Genomic DNA, 11607 nt, shown 5'->3' with positions numbered 1-11607 from the left:
TAAAAATCTCACTAAAATATTCTGCATTTGGAGATCTTCAGAATCTTACTTCCTTTTTGCTGTTAAAAAGTCACAGTAGCCAAGAGAAGTAATGCATTTTCTTATAAATTTAAAAAAAAAAGCCATGTGTTTAAGGGTGGTGTAGGGGTACAGAGATTAAGAAGTTGGCAAGAAAAGGTTTAGGGCCTGTTGCAAAACCAACTGCAAGCCAAGTATGATTCCAGATAGATAAGAACCACCTGTTACCAGACAGAGAATGGCAGATTTAAAAGATGAAATGAGAAGGAAGTGAACTTAAAGATCATTTTTCCAATTATCATATAAGTAACTAAGGAAATGTGCAGATATTCATATGAGTCATATGTGAATACAATATTTGCCACATGCTATTCAATATAAGAAGACATCATGTATTTCTAGTCAGTCCAGAAAGACTCCTCAAAGTAGATGGTTTATGACTGGTAATAGGAATAACTACCTGGACACTCACCTAGTGTCTAATTTAATCCTCACAACAACACTGTTGCTTCAGAGGGTGTGTAGCAGATGAGAAAACTGATACACAGAGTTAGGGACCACGCTCAAGGTCACACATTTGGTAGGGTGGTAAAGGTTCACTTAGGTCTGTTGGACACCCCAAACCCATGCTTTTAACAATTCTGCTGTACTGTGCACTACATAAATGTATGTAATAGTTTTTGGAAAAACTTTACTTTTGGGACTTAAAAAATAAATTCAAGAAACTTCCCCAGCAGCTTTAAGTCCATTAGCAATCGCCGAGACTTTGAAGATACATTAGCGTACAGTTAGAAAAGACGGGGATTCATTTTCACAGAATGAAATGTTTAGGGAAAAATAAATGGTTTTTCTTAGCCTGTGCAAAATCAGAAATCCGAGTCAACTTTGTTTCAAAGTGGAATAAACAGTGTTTCATTAAAACACACTTTAAACACTCTTCTTAGTAACAGTGTGACACAGAGTTCCCTTCTTCAACTTTCAAAGAGGAAATATTCCGATTTCATAAAACTAGCGAAAGACTTTACCTGTAAAGATATTACAGACACAAAACAGTGGGATACACAAAATAACTTGTGTTGGTTTAAAGGGGCCTCAGTGCAGGGATCCAATAAAAGATGTGTGCAAAATATGTATTTAAAACTTGAATGTCAGTTACGCGACAGCTTAAAGATAGAAGGCAAATCTCAGAAGCTACTATTCGATATACTGATTCACATGGGCTTTGTTATTTATCTCATTTTTAAATAAAAAAAGTTATCATTATTAAGTAAAGGAGCATTATAAAAAGAAGTAAAACTACTCGGCAATAGAAAAGAAAAACTGTCAATGGACAGGCGTAGTTGCCGAGTCCGAGTTCGGAACATCAGGGAAAACCGAGCGTCCGTCCTTCGGAATTTTGTCCTTTTTGGGTCGATTTCCTCGTTACTTAACTATACGGGTGGGAAAAAAATTTACAATAGAGATTTTTACGGAAGAAAACCTACAGATTTAAGGTACAGGCTTACTTCTTACGACCGAATCTAGCGAGAAGTAGTCACTGAGAAATTTCTCTTGGATCTGTGAGAATCCCTCTCCTTCCCAGCCCACGTGGCAAAGTAAACAGAAGGTGGGCTGGGCCGGGGAGTAGCGGGACTCGGTCAGTTTCCTAATTTGTCAGAATCTTTGCAAGCACAGGCCCCTGGTGCACTAAGGGCATGCCCTCGGCGAACCTGGGGAGCGCTTCTGCTCTGCAAGATTGAAGTGACCGCGTCTAGAGGATGCTAAAACCGGAGAAGAGGCAGTGGACCGAGAGGCTCCCAGGGGGTGGAGGTGCGGGCCTTTGCGGGCTGCGGTGGGCGCACGCGGGGTGTGTGCTGGGATGGCTGAAAGGAGGTGGGCGAAAGGGATAGTGTGAGGGTGCGGGGCGGAGGTGGGCGCGCGCTGGGGAGAGGGGAGTCCGGACATCACGAAAGAGGTGGCGGAGTGAGGTACCACCAAAAAGTTTAAAAGGTTAACTGGGGTCCCGCATCCTTGTGCCAGGCACCCACGACACCTCCCCCCTGCGCGCCTTCCCCGCGCCCTCGCCCGGGGTGGAGATGCGTCCGAGGGTCCCTGGGCGCCCTGGGTCTGGCCGCGGCGCCCGGGGGCTGGATCCTCCCCCGCGCCCGCCCTCGCCCCGCGCTCCGGCGGACGCGCCGCGCCCCCACCCCCCTCGCTCCGCTCTCGGCTCTGCGCCAGGGCAGCCGGGCCAGGACCGCGCGCCCCAGTGTCCGGCCCCCGAGTGCCCGGGCCTCGGTGCAGGACGCCCCGGCTGGGGGGTGACTCCCTGGGAGCGGGGGCAGAGGGCTCCAGGGCGGCGACAGAGGCCCGGCGGAGGAGGCGGAATCTGGACGGAGAAGGCGGAGGAGGAGGAGGAGGAGGAGGAGGAGGAGGAGGAGGAGGAGGAGGAGGAGGAGGAGGCCGGGCGGCGGCGTTGGAGAGGCAGCGGAGGAGGAGGAGGAGGAGGAAAGCTCGGGCGACAGCCGCCTCCGCGAGCGCCGTGCGCCCAGGCCCGGCTGGCATGCGAGTCACGTCCGCCCCCTCGGCGCGGCCGCCCCGAGACGCCGGCCCCGCCGAGTGATGAGAACAGACGTCAAACTGCCTTATGAATATTGATGCGGAGGCTAGGCTGCTTTCGTAGAGAAGCAGAAGGAAGCAAGATGGCTGCCCTTTAGGATTTGTTAGAAAGGAGACACGACTGCAACTGCTGCATTGCTGCAAGGCTGCGGGACGAGAACGAGGTCAGAGCGCTTCTCTTTTCCCGCGAAACTCTCCCTTTCCTCTCCCCTTCGCTTTCTCTCGGGCTTCCAGGGACGGGGGAGCAAACCCTGCAGTGTCACCCACAAATACCAGGAGGGAAGAGGGAAGCTTCACAAATTACTGGAGCCTCTTCAACATGGCTGACAAATATAGTTTTAATCCCCCCCCCCCCCCCCTTTAAACCTATAGTTCTGTGTTCTCTTCCCTCTCCTGCTATTGCTCGTCTGCTCCGGACCCGGAAAAGTTACCTTTGTGACTCCGACCAGTCGGTTTCCCGGCCTTTTATCCTCAGGAAAGTGATTTTTCTTTGCTTTCCTTTCTAAAATAGTTAAGGTTTGGGGGGGTCTCGACGTCTCCCTCTAATTCTCCCACCCCCCCTTCCTTCGTGTAAGTCCAACGAGTCCCTGCTGTGCCCTCACCCACCCCGGAAAGAACACTGACGGGGATTTTCGACCCTTTTATCTGCTGTCGCTCTGGGTCTGGGTTTGCATTCGCCTCTTCTACCGCCGTGTCCCCTTTTTGGGGGGCGTAAGCGCGAATGTCACGGGGAGTGAGACTGGAGTACACTGAGGGGGGTTTGTTTTCTTCCCCTAAGTCCGCGCGTTTTGTGAGTGGCGCCGAGTGAGAAAGGAAAGAATAGTTTCTCGGGTTCCCCAAACAAGACCAGCACCCTCTTTCTCCAGGTACATCAGCTCTTAGACAGGCTGCGCCCTGCCGCCTGGGGAATGTGTGTAAGAGAATTTGTGGGCAAATCTCTGCCCTGGCTTTGTGCTTCTCCCGAATCCGCTCCGCTGGGCTCCCGGTAAGTGACAGGCAGACACAAAGGCAGGCGCAGGCCCGGGGAGGGGGCCGGCAGGAGGGGGAGCGTGGAGAGTTGGAAGACGGCAAGGTCAGGGGCGCCCAAAGAAATGAAACCCAATCCCAGCAAAGAAACAGAAGTGCAGAGGCAGATTTTTAACAGTCCCGTCCAAATTTCTTTTTCTCTCTTGGCTGCTCTCTTTTCTTGGTTCTTTTATCTCTCTGCCGTCCTCTGTCTCTTCTTTTCCTCCCCTTTCTCCTCCTCCTCCTCCACGCACACACACTCTCGAATCTTTATGAATCTTTTCTCTGCGGCTGCTTGTTTAGTGTTACGAAGCTAACAGAGTTTCTATGGAGAGTTTTTCTACCTATGGCAAAATAAAGCGTGGCCTGGATGGACTCCTGAGAAGGTCTACTATGAAATACGTTATTTGCTGGCTCCTGCCTTCATGACATACTTTTAGTTGCATTGAGTGATTTCCCCCCTGTTCATCTCGTGTTTAGAAACTGAAAGAAGGGTTATTTTCCCGTTATTTGCTTAAAATTTAGCGAAATATTTTTATATTTGCTTGTCTAGGAAGTTGGATACATACATGAATTTAAAATCTCAAATCTCGTATTACATATTGTACTTTTCCCTCTCCAGTCAGGGTTAATAATGGCAAGTCCAAAACCAAAAATAATCATCAACAAATGACCTATCGTAAGAGTAAGGTTGTATCTTAGGGGAAGTTGAGATGGGCAAGGAAAAGATACCGATTTTGTGTGGTTGAAGGCTGTGAACATTGTTGCCTCACAAATGAAATAATTTTATTTGCATTTTAATGGGAAGTTGAAATGCTGGAAGGGACTTATATTCTTTTACATGTTTACATGTGTGTTTCATAATAGGTTTGGAATAGAATATAAATTTCAACACAGTAGATATTGATTTTTTAGTGTTATTAAGCAGAGAGGTTTTAGTGAGTGATTGGTAAATCAAGTTAATAAGACATGTAGATGACCAAAAAAATGGACAGAAGAAAGAACACAGGAATAGACATCTCTCCATAAATATGATTTTTGAAACCATTTGTCCTCAGTAGGTCACTTTGTAACTCTTTCTATTTTGATCTCCCAGAGAGCCGTTAAGTTTACTTGAATCATTGATACTAGGGGTTATTTCGCATGAACAAGAGAGAAGTATTAGTCATCTCTGTGAAATAGAAACAGCTCATTTGGTTAGTTATTTCTCATAAAACCTTAAATTAAAAAAAAACAGGAATTTAGCATAAATGCTTACTATGTGCTGACAAAACTATGGGTAATTATTCCAGCAATTCAGAATTTAAAATAAACAATTTCTTTTGCTAGCAGAGTAGTATCTAAGTACTGCTTGGGGACTTTTCAAATGTGCTATATACTTGTCTTCAAGTTACTCAATAATAGATACAGTATCTTCTACTCACATTGATAAATAAGACTACCTATATTGGTTAATAATTTTGATTGTGACTATGAAAATTTGTTCTTTTCTAGTACCAAATTTAGACTCTGTTGTTATTTTATGCATCATATTTGCATACCGAAAATAGCTGCTAATTAATGTTTTATGAGAGCTTCAATGATTACAAAGAAATGTACATATTATTCACCAATCTGAATGAAAGCACCACTTTTTATTTTATTAGAAAAAAACAACTGACTTGAATCAATTTATAATAAAAAATAATATCAGCTCTTAATGTATCATATTTGTGAGGGTTAGCACAATCTGGATGATCCAAAAATTTCATGGAAGAACTGTCTGGGGTAATTGAATTTTAGGAGAGTGATCGCAGACAACCACAAGATAGCTTTTCTTAAACTACAGTATTGTTTCACTTATTTTCTTATTGAACTCATGGCTAATGAGGAATTAACTCAGAATAAGGGAAGTCCCTTGCTTTAATTCACACATTTTCCAAACTCTTCTCTTCTCAGTGCTTTCATTAGACCTGGCATGGTCCATGCCAGGAGCCAGAGAGACTGGTATGATCCTCATGTGGTGGCACATGGGTCTAGACATAGGCAGGTCCACATCAGTCCCAGAACAAGTGTAACGCACCTGCAGAGGACTTGTTGTGACAGACTTTTAGAGTCCTGTTTGGGCACTGGACTTGTATTAGGTAATAAAAACTGGAGTTAATCTTTTGGTTTCACTTGCTGAAGTTAGAATTTCTCTATCAGTTGCTCCAAGGCTCCACCCATACACAATGTGTTGTGAGCCAAATGTCACCATTGAAATGTATTTCCTTACTTGCTGACCTCATTAAAAAGCCCTTCTTATGATTCATTCACAGACACACCTAAGCAGAAACTCTGTTTTCCTTCCTGCCCCAAATCCAAACTGGTAAATTCTTATGAGTTCCTATGAAATTACCTTAAAGTAAAATATCTTCAAAAGCTATGGATATTTGACATTTTAGAATATCTAATACTTAGAAATATTAGTTCTGCTTTTTTGTGCTCTAATTGCTTCTACTGCATGTTCAACTGTTGCTGCTTAGTAGAATTTAATAGTCTTACCTAGCATCTCAAATTACTAGAGGGAGTTTTCTTTGTTTTATAAACAACAATATTGATGTTGTGCTGTCATTGTTTCCTATCGTGAGGACAGGTTAAAGCTCTGGACCAGAGGACAGGGTTGGTGCAGCAAAATAACATTTTCCTCAATTGTTACTCCACCATTGCACAGTGGCTCTTAAGAGTAGTAATGGCGCTGAAGCCAGCAGCAGAGAACTATCTCATAGGCCAACTTTACAATTGGAGCCCTAACTGTGGGAGACTCGGGTTGCCAAGTTAGCACCGGTGGTTATCTTGGAAACGGTGTTGAAGAACACAACCACAAATGATTTTGCCAAATATACAGTATTTGCTTGGACCTGATCTACAATTTCTATTTTGACTCACTGCAAAAGCTCAGTGAATCCTGTGACATTATTTTAGGAGGTCATCGAGGACATCTGTTGGTTTGGTATATGGTGGGAGAGAAGAGTTCCCTGTCGAGGAGGATGCAGTGAGCACTTGAAGCGCTGTCACTATAACTCAAAAATCATTTTACCTATCTATTTTGTTCAGGCATTATTCTGATCCTGCATTGGACATGGCAGACAAACACTGCCTTAAGATAATAGGTATACAATCTTTTCTAAATAAAATGAATTGTGGTTGCCCATTCCAAAGTAGAAAATTCTATCAGCTTTGATTTGTGCTTTCTCCACTTGTCATGAAATGCAGTTAAATGTGCCAGGCTTCAAGATTTAGAGATAGATAGTAGGTGTATTTTCAATATTTTGTTTAAAAATAAATTCAATGATAATGTCAACCTATCTGTGGTCTTAAGAATTTAGAACCCACTATTTTATACTTAGAAACGGTTGTTACTCAAACTGATTTGGAATCAAGCTCCAAGTAATACGAGTTAAATTAAAAGATGACTAAATTCGGATGAAGTGTTTTTGAAATACAGTTTACAGGGATGTCCAGTCTTTTGGCATCTCTTGGCCCCACTGGAAGAAGAATTGTTGTCTTGGGCCACGCATTAAATGCATCATGACACATCATCACACGCACACCAATTTCATCATGTTTTAAGTAAATGTACGATTTTGCTTTGGGCCACATTCACAGGCATCCGGGGCTGCGTGCGGCCCCGCAGACTGCAGGCTGGCCGCTCCTGGTGGGACATAAAATGGACTGGTTGCTTCACTGAAAATACTATAAATATTTCTTTTAAATTAGATTATGTCTACTAATAGAGTTTTAAATCTGATTTCTATGCCTTTTTATCCCCCAGTAGAACCTAGTGGTATTCTACTCAGTCAAGACTTAATGAATGGGGGGGGGGGGGGGGGGGGTGTGTGTAAATGTGGTCAAAGGGTACAAGCTTTCATTTGTGAGATGAATAAGTTCTGGCCTGTAATATATAGTGGTCACTATAGTTAACAATATGGTATTGTATTTAAAACTTGCTAAGAGAATAGATTTTAAATGTTCTCACCACACACTCACAAAAAAATTATAACTACGTGCAGTGATTTATTTACTAATTTTATTGGGGTAATCATTTCCCAAAATATATACATATATGAAATCATTACATTGTATACCTTAGATTTATACAAGATTTATTGTCAATTTCATTTCAATGGAAACTGGAAAACTATTCAATAATAACATAGAACAAAATAATGTTATTTAATTAGAAAATGTATAATATATTCTCAATCGTAAGAGACACAATGTAAAAAGTCTTGGCGGTGGTGGTGATGGTAGCAGTGATGGTGCTTTTCCTTAAATGTGTCTTCTAGTGGCTAGTGCGATTAGCTCACAAAAGTCATCCATTGTAGCCCTGGCCGAGTGGCTCAGTCGATTGGAGCATCACCCTATATACCAAATAGTTGTAGGTTGGATTCCTGTGAGGGCACACACATAGGTTATGGGTTCAGTCCCTGGTCGGGGCATGTACAGGAGGCAACCAATTGATGCTGCTCTCTCACATCAGTGTCTGTCTGTCTGTTTGTCTCTCTCTCTTCCCCCCTTCCTCTCTGTCTAAAATCAATAAACATCCTTGGGCAAGGATTAAAAAAAAGTAATTCATTGTTGACACACAGTTTAATGACTTTCAATAAATTAATACTGGAATTACATATTCTTCAGTATTTTTATTGAGATAGTTGTAGATTCATATGGAATTGTATAAAATAATACTAATTGGGCATGCACAACATTCTGCCTTATTTCTCCCAGTGGTAACATTTTGCAAAACTGTAGTATAGTATCACAACCAAGACACTGACATTGATATAGTCTCCCAGTCTTACTCAGATTTCTCCAGTTTGACTTGTACATATGTGTATGTGTATATTAGTTCTATACCATTTTATCACATGATCAGATATTTTAAAACTTTCTCCTGAAAACAAAAAAGTTTAACACAGTTCTACTTTATCAGTTATGTGCTTCTGCTACCATGCCTTAATCAAAATGTGACTCAGAATATGATTTTTTTGCTTAAATATTTTTTGCATAAAATGCCTTTGTGTTCAAAATATTTTATATTGTGTTAATGACTTATGATAGTCTAAGTTATGTCATTTAATTCTCACCACAAGTCTAGAGATATTATTATTATCCCCATTGTGAAGCAAACTGAGGTTAAGTAACCTGCCTGAGATCATACAGCCAGGACGGGCTTAGCTAAGATTTGAATTTAGGCAGCTCACCTCTATTTCTCAGTCTTTTAGCCACTATGTTGTAACCACTTCATTACTATTAATAATAAAAGTGGAGCTGTATGTTGGCTACTAGGAGAAATCATAAAACAAGACTTAAAAATGCATGCAGTTGTCTATGTAAAAACTTGTATTTGAATATTCATAACAGCATTATAATTAACCATCAAAAATTAGAATGACTGAAATATCCACCAACTTGTAAATGTATAAATTGTGGTATATTAACACAAAGAAATAGTATTTAGTAATGAAAAGGAATGAATTACTCATACATGCTACAACAGAGGCGAACCTTGAAAGAAGTAAGAAAAGACCATATACAGTATGATTCCACTGATATGAAATGTCCAAAACAGGCAAATTTAAAGAGACCAAAGGAAGATTAGTAAATTAGTTTAGCTAGGGGCTTGGGGTAGGGGAAAGAGGGACTGAACGCTGATCAATATGGCATCTCTTTTAGGGGTGGTGAAAATGTTCTCTCAGTAAGTAGCAATCATTGTACAACTCTAAAAAACACTGGATTATATACTTTAAAAGAGTAAATTTTATGCTGATATCAATAAAAGCGTTATAAAAATGCATACCATTGACAATATATGTGGCTTTCAGAAAGTATCTCATGTCTCATGTAAAGAAATATAGGTACTGTTTGAATTTAATTATATTTTTGTAGAAATATGCCAGTGAGTTCTCTGTAGTTGCATTTCTTTCATAGATGAGAACGAGACTTAATTACACAAAAGTTTACCACAGTGTTTAGTGGAAAATAAGAGCATTTAGGACTTCTCAGATAATTCATTTAACAGATGATAGGTTAGGTGACTTTGTGAACAGAGCTTCATGTATAATTGTAAGAAATTTTCTCAAATATATTTAATTACTTAGCCATTCTCCAATTAATTCAGAAGATGTTACTTAGGTGTTAAAAGGAATACATATAAAAGTTGCCAATTTTTTGTTAAACTGTTGCCGAGTGTGTAGTTTAATCTAGAAACAAGAACAAGTCCTAGATGATGATGATGATGATGATGATGATGATGATGATGATGATGATTTGCATTAACATTCCTTGTCTATATGTAAACAGAAGGGCACTGGAGGATATGTAGAGTAGCCTTCCAAATTTTGATTTTAACTGTATCTTCACTTACTATCACCTATCTTTTGTCAAGTTAAAATGATAAAACATTTCATTGGGCTTAAGCAAGGAAGTCTCTTTCTATGTACTGATGCTGTAGTACATTATAGATGTGAAATAGAATTAAGAAAGAAATTGCTCTGTAGCAGTCTTTGTGATGCCAAGCCAAAGCGAGAAAAAGTTAGGGTCAGAATTGTTGGTGGCTCTCTATGTTTTGCTAGACATAGCCAGAGTTTTAAAAAACACCAACAGAATTTTTACAAACTTATCAGTGATAAGATGAGTACAAATTTTTAGGACCAGTCCCTGGGAAATTAGGACTTACAATTTTGGATACACAGGGTAAATGACTTGGGGTTGGTTTATTTTAATTTCTAACTTTATGTAATTCTAGATACCAGACACTCATTCTCCTTGTTGAGCAATACTTACCTCCTTTCTTATTCTGATGAGAATGTTGGGTTGCTGCCAGCTGGATCCCGTAGCTTGGGGCCATGACTGATAACTGGGGAGGGAGATATTCAATGATATTGAAGCATTCAGCTTTAACAACAGCATATATGGTACTCTACTCAGTAAAAATTTGTCTTGGCTTCATGTCATTGCTTTGATCATTACTTTTTCAAAGAAGAGCTGTGGAAACATCACAGAATTTGACTTTTTAGGAAAGTCGTGCAGCCCAGGATGGCTACGAATTCAGCCCAATACAAAATTGTAAATTTACTTAAAACCTTTTTTTTTTGCTCATCAATTTTTGTTAGTATTTGTTTATTTAATGTGTGGTCCAGAGAGGCCAAAAAGTTGAACACCCCTGTAACCCATCAAGAAGTTGGCATACTGATTCTTAGAGAAAGCCATAGGCAGAATACAGGTCTGGTCCTCCTTAGGGGAGAAATGAGTAGCTTACTTTTGTATTTACCTTGCTTGTTTCCCCATTAACACTTAGTGAACAACTTCAGTTGACAGATTTTTATACAAGTATCTCCAGAATGTTGAAAAAGGCATTTACTGGGTTTGAATGTAGTACTCTAACTTTGCCTTCTTAATGCACTTCTAAAAATTAAAACCCCTTCAAACAAATTAGATGTATAGACATTGGGATATTTTTGTATGTTGTGTATATAGGGAGCTTTGCTTTTTATAAATAATTACTACAGGAGATATACTGTATTCAAAAGAAAAATATTTTTGCCGATGGACTGCTCTCATTAGGGAGCAGAGTCGTGTATGATCAGGCAGAGACATAAGTGATCTCCCATTAAGGTATGCCATAGATAGTATTGATATGTTTTATTTGCTACTTTTATTATTTAGGGAATTTCACAGTTTGTTCAGAGAATGCTACAAAGTAATGATAATTTTAATTACTATTGCCATGTCTCATGAGCTGTTGCTATAACCTGCCTTATCAAGTCACTTATTTCCTTAATAGAGTATTAAGCCTAGTTTCTATGTCCAGATTATACTTTAATGGGAACTCTTCCCCCAACTATCAATATGGGTTTTTATTATAGTTTCCTCAAATTGCTATATTTTGTCTTGTAATATAGAAGAAAATGGGCTTAAATAACAACAGTGAAACCCAGAGCACCTAATATGATCTGTCTCTGAGTTATT

General features: G+C 40.4%; 1 protein-coding gene across 1 annotated transcript in view; it reads left to right on the top strand.

Moving 5' to 3' along the window:
* The first annotated feature begins 2478 nt into the window (after positions 1-2478).
* The window catches only part of TET2 (tet methylcytosine dioxygenase 2), a 113870-nt gene continuing 104741 nt past the window's right edge, over positions 2479-11607 (top strand). The window contains exon 1 of the mRNA XM_054591666.1: positions 2479-2777. The gene's annotated coding sequence lies outside the window, so the exon portion shown is untranslated. The remainder of the gene's footprint in view (positions 2778-11607) is intronic.

Source organism: Pteronotus mesoamericanus, unplaced genomic scaffold (genome assembly GCF_021234165.1).
Source record: "Pteronotus mesoamericanus isolate MK-2021 breed Mesoamerican mustached bat unplaced genomic scaffold, CSHL_Meso_final scaffold_232, whole genome shotgun sequence".
Classification (NCBI taxonomy): domain Eukaryota; kingdom Metazoa; phylum Chordata; class Mammalia; order Chiroptera; family Mormoopidae; genus Pteronotus; species Pteronotus mesoamericanus.
Note: the sequence above shows the minus strand (reverse complement) of the source record. Positions and strands in the feature narration are given on the sequence as shown.